The sequence below is a fragment of the Triticum urartu genome, chromosome 3A (genome assembly GCF_056163025.1).
Source record: "Triticum urartu cultivar PI428250 chromosome 3A, HENAU_Tu73, whole genome shotgun sequence".
In the NCBI taxonomy this organism is placed as follows: domain Eukaryota; kingdom Viridiplantae; phylum Streptophyta; class Magnoliopsida; order Poales; family Poaceae; genus Triticum; species Triticum urartu.
Genome location: NC_141875.1, coordinates 132,796,791 through 132,808,802, shown reverse-complemented (window position 1 = coordinate 132,808,802; position 12,012 = coordinate 132,796,791).

Sequence of the window (12,012 nt, the reverse complement as noted above, 5' to 3'; positions counted from 1 at the left end):
AGTCTCTTAGATTTCCTGTAAGCACGAAGAGCTGACCAGCGGTCCTCAATTGGGGTTGGACGGCTTGTTTCTACTGCATGTTTGTCCTCAACTGCTTTACTGACAATAATACTGCGAGCAGATGGCTGGAAATTTTTCCTGTTGTGAGATGCTGAGCTAACTGAAACTGTTGGCTGGAACGAGTGATCTCCCAGTTCTTCAGACAGTAAAGCCAGAGCATATGCTGCGTCTAGGTCAGCGGGTTGTTGAATTCCCACCAGCAATCTAACAGATGGCACTAATCCTTCCATGAATCGAGTGTCATAATGTACCTGACTGAGATTTGGCTCATATGCAGTCAGCTGATCGAACAACTTTGAGAATCGCTCCATGTAATCCTCAACTGTGCTGGTCTGGCGGATGTTAAACATCTGCCTGAGTATATGCTGATGCTTGTTGCGTCCAAAGCGAGATTGCAGCAATGAACAAAATTTAGGCCACGCTATGCCCGGAGCGCGGCATTGTACTGATTCAAGCCATCGCGCTGCTGCACCTTCAAACAGAGCAGTAGCGAAAGGAATCCACTGATGTACTGGAGTGTTCCAGAACTTGAAGTAATCCTCACACCGGGTCTGCCACAACTTGGGGTTTGTCCCATCGAATTTGGGTAACTCGATCTGGGGACCGAAACCAGGAGAATCCGCAGCGAAGGGACGAAAAATTTCTGGGGGTTGATTCGGCTGCCTGATCACAATCTGTTCCTGCTGCATACCTCTGGCCGGTGGCGGAATGTACCTGGGAGTTGCTGGTCATGGATCGACCTCCGGTCGGAGCCCTTCCTGGCTCGTGGTGCCGCTTGCCGGAGCCGTGTACTTGGTGGTCACCGAAGGTGGACCTTGGGAAGTTGGCGATGCGGGCGATGACGTAGCGCCCCGATCCGCGGCCATCTCCCCGCGCAGTTCGTCGATGTCGACTCCAAGGGACAGCTTCATGTCCTCGAGTCGCCCCGATAGCTGGTCGAGCTTGGAGTCCAGCTTCGCAAGCGCGGAAACCATCTCTTCACTGCGCTCGGAGGAGCTCTTGGCGAGAGCGGCGTCGAAGTCGGCGCGGAGAAGCTCGTAGATCGCCTTGGTCTCCGGCGAGATCCGTTCCATCGCCTCGGCTCGTCGGCGATTTGCCAGGCGCGTGCGATGGTGGTGTTGAGGCAGCTCCAGGACGGAACGGCTCTGATACCAGGTTGTTAGCACACAATCAACAATTCACTCAACGCGCCTCCATTATCACCAGATCGAGCTACAATTCACGAGTTCATCCAGAGAGGATTGAAGGAGGAGGAAGGATTATCCGTTCAACACGAAAGGGGAAAGTTAGCTAGCCTGCCAGCCGTTCGCCAGCCACTCACACGCCATCGCTAGGTTTAAGTACACTGCCCACATGGGCCCATTCCGGGCCAGCCAGCCGAGCCGGCAGGCGAGGCTGTCTCTTGGGCCTGCCCACTCCTGGTACTTGGTTCTCTGCTGCTTCTGTGTCTTGATCACTGTTGCTGACATCCCACTGTTCTTTTATGCGCTAGTAGCAATATCTTCTATTTTACGTGTAGGATATTCATTATTCACATTGATCTAAGGGGTACGTTTTTATTTATTTATGCTGCGGCATCTTAATCGTGGTACCCGAAAGATGAACATGGTGATCCTCCCCGTCTTGGCATCCGGCGGCGTCGTGGTGTGGATGGGTCCAGTCAACAACGACGACTCCAGCTCCTCCTTGGATGCCTCACCGCCGGCGCTGCACGCACAACCGCATGCTTCGCACGTCATCGATGCTCCCATGGTGAGCGAGGACGAGGACGAGCGAGCGATAACCCTAATCTTTTTTATTCCTTCCCCTACAACAAACGGCGTTCCGGAAAAAGAACGCTCCTGCTCTGCCCTCTATTTATGTGCAGGGATACGACGGATAGGAGGCAAATCGCCCGCCCGTGCGGACCTCTAAGATCGTTATATGGGCTGGCACAGAAGCGGCCTAATAACAACGTATTTTATTTCTTTAGTATATTCCAAAAAGGTGCGCTTTTATGTAAATGTAATAAAATGCGAAAATCAGCGTATGTACAAACATAAATTATATCAAATAATATATTTTTCCTCATGTTTGTAAAAATGTTCATATCATGCTTACAAAATGCATGTATTTAGGAAAAATATTCTCGTAAACAAGTTTTGGGTTTTCAAAATAATAATTATTAGGAAAAATGGTCTTGTTAAACATATGTTCAAGCATTTTCTAGAAAATCTATGATTTTTGGAAATATTTTTCATTAGGAAAATGATTATGTGTTATAAAAGTTCAAGTATTTTAAATAACTTTCACGGGTTCCTAAATGTAGTTTATGTGGTTTGAAAAGTAAAATCACATATTTTTGCACAATGTTGTCGTACCGCCCCTCTCCCCGAAAAAGAACAAAGAAATCAAAAAGAAAGAAACATAGAAAAATTGGGTTCAAATTTTGGTTAAAGCAAATGAAGAAACCAAAAATTAATTTACTGAAAAAATAACTACGAAACCAAAAAAGGAAACTCGCTGGAAAAAACATAAGGAGAATCACCGAAGCCAATGGGTCGATCAAGTATGCGACCCCCGTGTGCGATTTGCCCCTATATTCTTCGCGCGAAGCATAGAATAGGGTATTACTGTGAGGACGCGAACTAGGAGCATACGGAGGCGCACCTCCCTGTAATCTAGGCCGCGCAATGCTATCTGGAGATGCATGCATATTTTGCTCTAATCATTTCCCATATGCGAATACACCGCCAAAGAGTACATGCGCACAGTGCATACATGTGCATCCACATTTAATTTGCCTGTGGGACACAACAGTAAACGTTGGAGATGTCTGCAAATAATAAACCGCAAGTCGTTGTGGCCATGGCACCTAGGTATCCCGGCGAGCTGCGGCTGGACTTCCGCCAAAACGGACGGGCACCACCACGGTTGACGGCCGCAAGTACCTCATGCTTGCGACGTAAAGAGGACTCGCAGACCGGATGTTGGCCATGGCAGCCTGCTTCTGTAGGTCCATACAAAGGAAAAAACTCCAACGAGTATACATCGGTGAGACTGGACCTGGTGATTCTTCTCTATTGGAGCGAGGTGTATTTCTGAATCATAGCCTGTTCTTTGGGAACGACTAACTGCTGGGAAGAATAGTGGCCTCGTTAAGAAAACTAGCCGGGGGAAGAGGGAGAGAGAGACGAATGCCCGACCTCTCCTGCCAACCGTTCCCGGGAACCCGTGGCTGCTGCTTCAAGGTGAGACAGAGAGAGCTACTGGAACCTGGTGTGGGAACACAAGACATGGTGCTAGCAGCCAGGGGGATGCGGTGTCGCTAGTTGTGGCCTCGTAGGATGCGGCAAACTCAAAGCCTGGGACGGCTACTTCGATTTGCTGATAATGGATTGCATAGTCTTTTTCCTGGCTTTTTCTTCCCACACATTTTCACTGGCCGCCGAAACACATGGCTTGGTGTCGACGTGCAGGGCGGACATGGTGTCGCTGACCATGGCAGTGCAAGACACGGCAAGCTTGGAGTTCCTCTTGGCTTTGTTCCACGCTAGCTTGGAACACGGCGAACAAGTGGAGCTGTGAAAGACCCATCATTGAACCATTCCATTGCGACAGAATGGGCAAACCATGAGTGCAAGCCGAGGTTGTTCATCTAGTCCCACCGGAGCGCTGGAGCTTGACATGGTGGTGAGAACCATCTTGAGAAAACACAAAGTGGAGGGGCTCTGTAGTTGTGTGTGCGAGATTGAGCTAAAACGGTGTGAGGGGTCTCCTGTAGTTGTGTGTGCCAGAATGAAGAAGATATATGGTGTAAGGAGGAAGAAGACCCTTGGGAAGAAGAGATGAGGGGACCGTTGGAGGACTAGTAGCATCAGTGCATTTAAGTGAGTTAGGTGGTTGGCGGGTGTTAGTTGAGTTGAGCTCGTGCTGTCGAATAGAAGAAGCAGAGACACTGTGAGAACAGAAAAGCGTGGACTTTAGGACATATACGAGCGAAAAGCAAATGAGAACACGGTGTGGCTAATATAGTGATTGCAGATCTCGAGACAAGTGGGTGGGCAGGATTTCAGTCGGCAGCGTCGCCGAGTGCTCCTATGCAATTTCGATCACTGTGATGTCTTTTACACTCCCAACTACGTACAAGGAATGAGGCCCGGACCAAAAACTGTCCATCTAAGCAGAAAAGAGCCCAATCACATAGTTTTGATCTGGTCACTTAGAGAGAGACCCCCTATAGATGCCCGCGAGTGTCAGGCTGTTGAGACTTCGCTGAAGAGAACCGCGAACGGGCCGGCCCAGTTGGAGCTAGCGAAATCCAGGCGCGTAAGAAAAACTCCACACAAAAGTGTTGCGCGGGCAAGATCTCGAACAAGCAATCTCCTGAGCGGATACCTCTTCCAAACCAATGGACATGACATGTTCTAGTGCAAGATTTGTGGCGCCCGGCTTTAAGAACCAATTTGAATTGCCTGATCAATTAAACTACTATGTTACAACAGTAGATCCGTTTCTTTTTGCAAACTTTTCAACATTTCTTGGAGAAAAACGAACAATATTTCTTACAAAAATTAATAACGTTCGAAAATCATGAACAAATTTAGAAATTTGATCAAACTTTTGAAAACGTCAACATTTATTGTAAACATGAACAAAAAAAATTAATTTCAAATGATGAACAATTTTAAATATACATTGCACATTTTGTGATATACGCTGAACAATTTTTAAATACACACTGCACAATTTTTGATATACGCAGAACAAATATTTAAATACACATTAAACATTTTTGTGATATACTACACTGGATTTTTTTTAAATACGCATTGTACATTTTTGTGATTATATGTTGAACAATTTTAAAGTACATGATGAACATTTTCTTAAATATGTTGAACATTTTCTTAAAAATACAACATTTTTGTATATGAATATGAAATGAACTGTGTATAATACACGAAAAAGAAACAAGAAGAAAAAACTACGAAAAAGAAATAGAAACAGGAAAGAAAAGAAATGAAAGAAACAGGAAAAATAAGAAAAAGCAACGCGACAGTGGGCCGGCCCAAACGGGGGCGTCGGGTGCCCACGCTTCAGCAAAGCCACGTCCTTTTGACGCCTGCGTGCGTCAAATAGGATCTTAATGTTCAACATATTCGAGTTTATCAACAAAAGAATAAATATATATACAAGTACTAATACGAGTTTATCATCTGCACAACCGTAAAGAACACTTGTCATCTCTTAGGACTTAGGAGTATAATAGTCCCTCCATTTCTAAATATAAGTCTTTTTAGACATTTTAAATGAATTATAACATACGGATGTGTGTAGATATATTTTAAAATATAGATTCATTCATTTTGCTTTGTATGTAGTCATTTGTTGGAATCTCTAGAAAGACTTATATTTAGGAACGGAGGGAGTAGTTTACAACGGAAACCATCATCTTTTCAGACCACCACAGTTAACTAATCAAAGCACCGATTAAAAAGTATGTATTTTCCTCACAGCACTTCCAATGATGAGGGGATGTGGTTGAGCAGCACTGTGGGGGGTTGGGTGCGACATATGCCAAAGGATGGCTTATCATGGTGGGGGCGAGTAGAACGTTGCCGGTGCCTGGAAACGGGATAAGGCGAAGGCATGCACGCCGGCGAATCTTACCCAGCTTCGAGGCTCTCCGTGGAGATAATACCCCTACTGCTGCTTTGCGGGATCTCCGCATGATCACTATGGCAAAGTGTGTACACGGTTGCTCCTTGAGCTGTTTCCTGAAGGTAGGAGAAGGCAAGGCTATAGCTCTCTCCTTCCTATATGATCTGGTCTAGTGCTAATGGATTCCAACCCTTTGCATGGGTGCCCTGGGGGGGTTTATATAGGCCTACCCCCCAGGGGTACAATGGTAATCCGGCTGGACGCGGGCCCAGCCGTCAGTCTCTCTGGCCGCCGTCTTATCCGCCGAATCCTGGGGCCCGCCGACTGGTGGGCCCCGCTGACTGGCTCGGTATGGAGCCGACAGGCCGCGTCCGCCGCGGGCGGGTCTTGCCGGCTGCAGATTACTGTAGCCGTGCCTCTAATGACGCGGGCTCGGTCATGGGGTCGTGGCGAAAGCTCCGCCGTCTGGCGGGCGATCACTGTGGCCACTCCCTGTCGCGTCTGGTTAATGGCGCGTGGGGCCCGTGAGAGGGGCCGGCCGACTCCTGGGGGCCGACTCCCAACTGGGCCGACTGGTGGCGCTCTCGCCGTCTTCCGTACGCCCGCCGACTGGTGGGACCCGTCGTCCCTGGGTCGTACCGGCAGGCCGTCGTGGGCACAGGACTCCGCCCACTGGGCTAACGTCAGGGCCGGCATGGCAACAGTGTCGCGCCGGGCGGAGATCTCCGCGGGTACGGCGTACTGTGGCCACGCCTGCCCTTGGAAAAGGGTGGGAGTGGACCTTACTGTGGCCACTCCCCATCTCGTCCCTCTTTATGAGGGCATGGGGTTGTTGGCGTCGCGGGCTGGCTCCCCATGGCCGGCTTCTCTGGAAGTCGCCAGTCAGGAGTCGACTCATCCTGGAGTCGTCCTCGGGACTCGGCCGCGAGTGGGCAGTCGGCTGCCTCGCAGCCGACTCTCAGAAGGCGGCTCTTCGTCCTGGAGTTTTGAGGGGTGCAGCCTGCCCCGATGTCTTGGAAGGTTCTTGGCCTGGGTTAGCCTACCCGTGGCCCATTACTCCGATAGTAGTCCCCGAATCTGGTGAGGCACCGAGGGCGATATGTCGAGGAGCCTCAACAATTTATTCTTTCCGGCGGTTGGATTTGGGCCTCGCTAGCCGTCTTCTGTCAAGCCGACTAGTTGGAGCCGGGCTTGCTTAAGGCCGAGTTGCCCCTAAAAAAGTTTGAACATCGCGGCGGAGCCCAGGCGGCGTGCCTGATAAGCCTCCGGGTTGCCGCCCGTTGTGGACCCATCGTGAGGCGCCGCGTGGCTGAGCTAGTCTACCTACCCACGCGCGCGGCGGGACAGGCCCACAGGCGGGGCCCGCCGCTACCGCACCTCGACATGTGAACGGATCCGTTGTGGCTGTGCGGACGGTTGGGGTTCCCGCGCGGTTATTGCACGCAGTAACTTCGTATGGTAAATCGTGGGGGTCGTGGTGTCCTGGGCGCAGTTAATCCCACGACTGCCCCCTCGGCTTCTCAGCCCACGAGCCTACAAGTAGGCGGGGGGAGGGGGCGGCGAAGCACGCGCGCCCATCCTCCCCACTCCCTTTCGCTCCTTCTTGTTTCTTCTTCCTCTCGCCGCTGCTGCTCCGAACCATGCCGCGCCCGCAGCGATGAGCTCTTCCTTCGCCGCCGCGCCTCCTGCTATGTGCTCCGGAGTGTGGGACGGCTCCGAGGTCGATAACGACGACGTTGAGATCCTCCGCAAGACACGGCGGCTGCCCGGCAGGGGCTTAGTGCGGGTCCGCCTCGCGCCGGAGGGGGAAATATCGCCGGCGTCGGAGGAGGGCGATCGGGTCATATTCCGCTCGCACCTTATGCGCGGCCTGGGGCTGTCGGCGAGTGGCTTCTTCCGCTCCTTCTTGGAGTTCCACGGGCTCCAGCCGCACCACCTTACTCCGAACACGGTGGTGCTGCTGGCTGCCTTCGCCACCTTGTGCAAAGGTTTCCTCGGCGTTCTCCCCACCATCGAGCTCTGGGGTGAGTTCTTCCAGTCCAAGCTCGGCACACACGTCGCCGGCGTGTCGGCCCAGTGCGGTGCGTTTATCGCGATGCGGAGATCAGTGGCCGACAATCCGTTTCCCACCATCGCACTAATTAAGTCGGTGAAGATGTGGCAGCGGTCCTATTTTTATGTGAAGAACGTCGCCCCAGAAGGCGACTGGGTCAACCTGTCGGCTTACGAAGCCGGCGCGCCGGCTGAAAGGCTCCCCAGCTGGTCGCACTGAGCCAAGACGTTGTCTCCTGCTGGTGCTGTCGCCGTCGCGCGACTCCGAGTGCTGACGCAGTCGGAGGGCTTGACCGGGGCCGACTTGCTGTCCGCCTTCGTGGCGCCCCGAGTCCTCCTACTCCAAGGCCGACCTCACCTGATCTGCCAGATGAGCGGTCATCGGGACCCGAGTCGGATGTGCTCCAAGGACATGCCTCACGCGGAGGTGGCGGACACAGTGAACTACATCGCGAACTGCGGTCTCTTGGTGGATTGGCGGTTCGGCAAGGAGCCGTACTCACGCGCCAACCCCCCGCCTATTGTAAGTTGTCCTCCTCCTTCTTCTGTTTCTTTTGTTGCAGAGTCCGACTTGTCCAGTCTGACCGTTTTTGTTTTGAATCAGAGCCCTCTCGTCCCTCCTTCGGCCGGCACCACGGGGCCGGCTCGTCAGTTTGTCCCCGATCAGGCGGAGAGCGACGTCAACGATCCTGACTTGGGGGCGCCGACCATGGAGGCCGACACCGAGGAAGGAGGAGGAGAAGCAGGCGGCTCCAGGCCTATGGCCACTTTCGCCGACTGGCCTGATGACGATGCCGAGGGGGAAGTCGCCCCGCATCACCAGCCAAAGGCTGGCCAGCCAAGCGCAAGTTCCTCCGCCGCCTTGGACGCTCAAGGCGGCGCGAAGAAGCACCGGGCCGGGCCGAGTACGCTTGGTGGCCGGTCAAAGAAATTTAAGGGAGCGGCCGCCGCGACCAAGCGGGAAGAGGCGGTCGCGAAGGCCAACCGCTTTCGCAAGGAAGTGAAGAAGCCGCCGCTGGTCTCTGCGTAAGCGCCTCCGTCCCTCATCTTTATTTTCTCTTTGTTGATCTTGTCTGAGTCCTTCATATGCTTCCCTTACTTCAGAGCTCCCCTCACTCTTGAGAGGGTTGTCGCCGCCTCCGTTATGGGGTCGGCGGAGACGTCTGCCACTACTCGGCGGATTGACCCCGCCGCCGACCTCCGGGAGGCGACGGAGCGGAACGCGCAGGAGAAGCGCAAGGAGGAAGAGGCCGCCCGCCTAGAAAAAGCAGAGGCCGAGAAGGCGGAGGCCTCCACCCTGAAAAAGCTGGAGGAGGCCGAGGCCACCATCACGGCAAGGCGGCAGGCTAAGGAAGTCGTGCACCGGCGGTCGACGGTGTTTGTCACCCCTCTGAACTCTGTGTCGCCGCCCCAGGAGTTCACGGGGCAGTCAGGGGAAGCCGGCGACGAGTTCCCGATCGTGGAGAGAGGCGGCGGCGACGCCTCCATGCTGGGCGCGGTCGTGCCGCCCCCGCCACCCCCGCCGCCGTCTAGGAGCGCGCAAGGCAAACAGCCGGCGGACCCGCCCTTGCCGCCGATTGAAGACGAGGCCGTGGCAAGGCTACTCCTTAAAGTTGGCTCGCCAACGCACCGCCGTCTTGAGAAGGCGACTTCGGCGCCACGTCCCTTGGAGACCGGCACCGCAAGCTCGACGCTCCCAGACGCCAAAGCGACGAGCGCCGCGCCCATTGGGTGGGTGCGAGGAGGCGGCATGGGCCCGCTGAACCAAGCGCTTCTGGATGTCCAGACAAAGCTGCGAGCTAAGAGCGACGCTATCCAAAACTGCACCAAGGCGCACCTGGCGTCGCGGGCAGCCATCCGGGTATGTTTTCTCCTTTGTCTCTGTTTTTTTTGTTCCTCTTTGTGGGGGCACGCCAGCGCACCCACTGGGTGTAGTCCCCGAGTTTCGGGCCGGCTGCTGAGCAGGCGGCCCGGAACTCCAATTGGTGAGTTTCGGGTACTAACTTTTGTCTAAAATACTTGTCGCAGGACTATCACAACCTCCGTGTCACCGCCTTCAACCGCAACATTGAAGAGCTGGGCAAGCGGACCGCCGACTTGTCGGAGAGCCGGAGTGAGTCATTTTTCTTCTTTGCGGGGACACGCTGGCGCACCCGCGGGCTGTAGTCCCCGAGATTCGGGCCGACTGCTGAGCAGTCGGGCCAGATCTCCCCGGCGACCTTCTTTGTTGATGACTTAACGCCTTCTTTCTTCTTTCTCTTTAAAGGCCAACGCCACTCTTCAACAGCAGCTGAGCGAAGCCAACACCGCGTTGCGCGCCAAGGGGGAGGAGTGCAGCAAGCTCGCCACAGAGCGCAATCTGCTGGCCACACAATTGGCAGAGCAGAAGGAGCTGCTTAAGAAGACGCAGAAGGAGGCGGAAGAGGAGGAGGTCGCCCTCCTGGCCGAGTTCGCGAGCGAGCGCTCCTCCTGGACTGACAAGGAGGCAATGCTGGCCTCCGGCTTCCACGAGATCGAGGACCTCGTCGACGGTGAGCTTCTTTGCTTTTCTTCTTCGAGCCACCGACTATAGGTCGAGCCGACTCCTGGTTTTTTGACTTGTTCTTCATTCTTTCCGTCTTGGAAGACTTCTTCCCCGGCCACTCGCAGGCCGCCATTCAAGCTATCAAGGCTGACCGCGAGGAGCGGAGGGCAGATGGCGCGAAGATCGCCGCCGACGCCCCCCGGACCCTTGACGAGCATATTCTGAGCATTGGGGCTCGTCTGCGGCCGGTCCACCGGATGCTGCGCCGGCTTCAACGTGTCGGCGCCCAAGCGATCGCCGCCCTGTGGCCAGACATGCAGGCTCCGCGCACCCCCAGTCGGACTGCCGACTGGCTGGAGGTCGCGGCTGGCCGTCTTGAGTCCTGGAAGGGTTCCTCGGCCCGGGCTGGAGCGCGCCGAGCCTTGGAATTTGTCAAGGCATGGTATCCGGGGCTGGACCTAGACCGGCTGGCCACACTCCGGTCAAAGGCCCAGCTGGAGCTGGCAGCCGCGGAAGACGCCCTTGTCAAGCGTGTGGCGGCGATCGCCGAGTACACCGACACCAGCATCTTTGTCCCCGAGCGGGCTAAAGACGGCGGGGAGGTACCGCCGGAGTGGTTTGGGATGAACCCAGACTACGGCGAGGACTCGGCGGAGGTGATCGGCTCCAGTGTCGAGGAGGAAGACGAGGCGGAGGACAGAAGTGAGACGGAGGCACCGGAAGACGGAGCGGACGGCCAGCCTCAGTTCGACCACGCCTCCAGCAACGAGCCGTGCCCGCCCGAGCCGACTGCCGCCGGAGGTGACCAAGACGAGACCGCCCAGCCGGCCGCCCCAACATCCGACACCGCCATCTCCTCTGATCCTCCGAACCCGTCTGCCGCCTCCTAGGCTGCCGCCTTATCTTTGTTTTATCTGTTTTAATATAATTCATACAATTCCACCCGCGGGGTGTATTTTAAAATTCTGCTCGAAGATTCGGCCAAGGGCCTTTGTTATGTAAATATTCATCTGACTTCTATCTTTTCTTGCTCATTGCTCTTTTGGCTTTTTCCTTTGCCGCCTTCCCTCAGTTGCCGTCTTTGTCAGTCGGACAGCCGCTCTGCGGACTGCCGCTGGATCAAATTCTTGGTCACTTTGGGAAGGCAGGTACTTAGCCGTTTTAGAGTTGTTTAGCAAGTCGGATAGAAGGCGGCAAGCCAACTGTTCAAGTGTCGGTTTGCGAAAAAAGGCTGGAAGCCGGCTTTAAGCTATGTTTATGCTTTGAGTCCTTAGCCATTTTTCATGTGGACGCCCATTCTTCCTTACTCCTGCCCACCAGACAGTCGCTCTGCGAGCTGCGGCTTCTGACAGGAGACGGCTTAGGCGCCACACACTACTTGTCCGGCTGCAGGAAGCATTTCATAGCGCAGGGCGGCAAGTCCCCGGGCCGACTAGTCGAACCCGGTGCCAAGCGGCATAACAAAGAGTAATATACTCGAAGGCGTAATTCTTATCATATAGATAAAAGAGGGCAGTCCCCGAGCTCTTCTCGGGGGGGCCCGAAGTCTTGGTACTTTTAATACAAAAGGTAGCGTGGTACATACTGCGTTTAACTGTAAAAATTTTGGAGGAGGTTTGCATTCCATGGCCGCTCTGTCTCTTTGCCGGAGTCGTCCCTCTTGCGTGCTCGGGGCTTCTGAGCGTCAATCAGGTAGTAGGAGTCATTGCCCAGCACTTTGTTGATGATGAAGG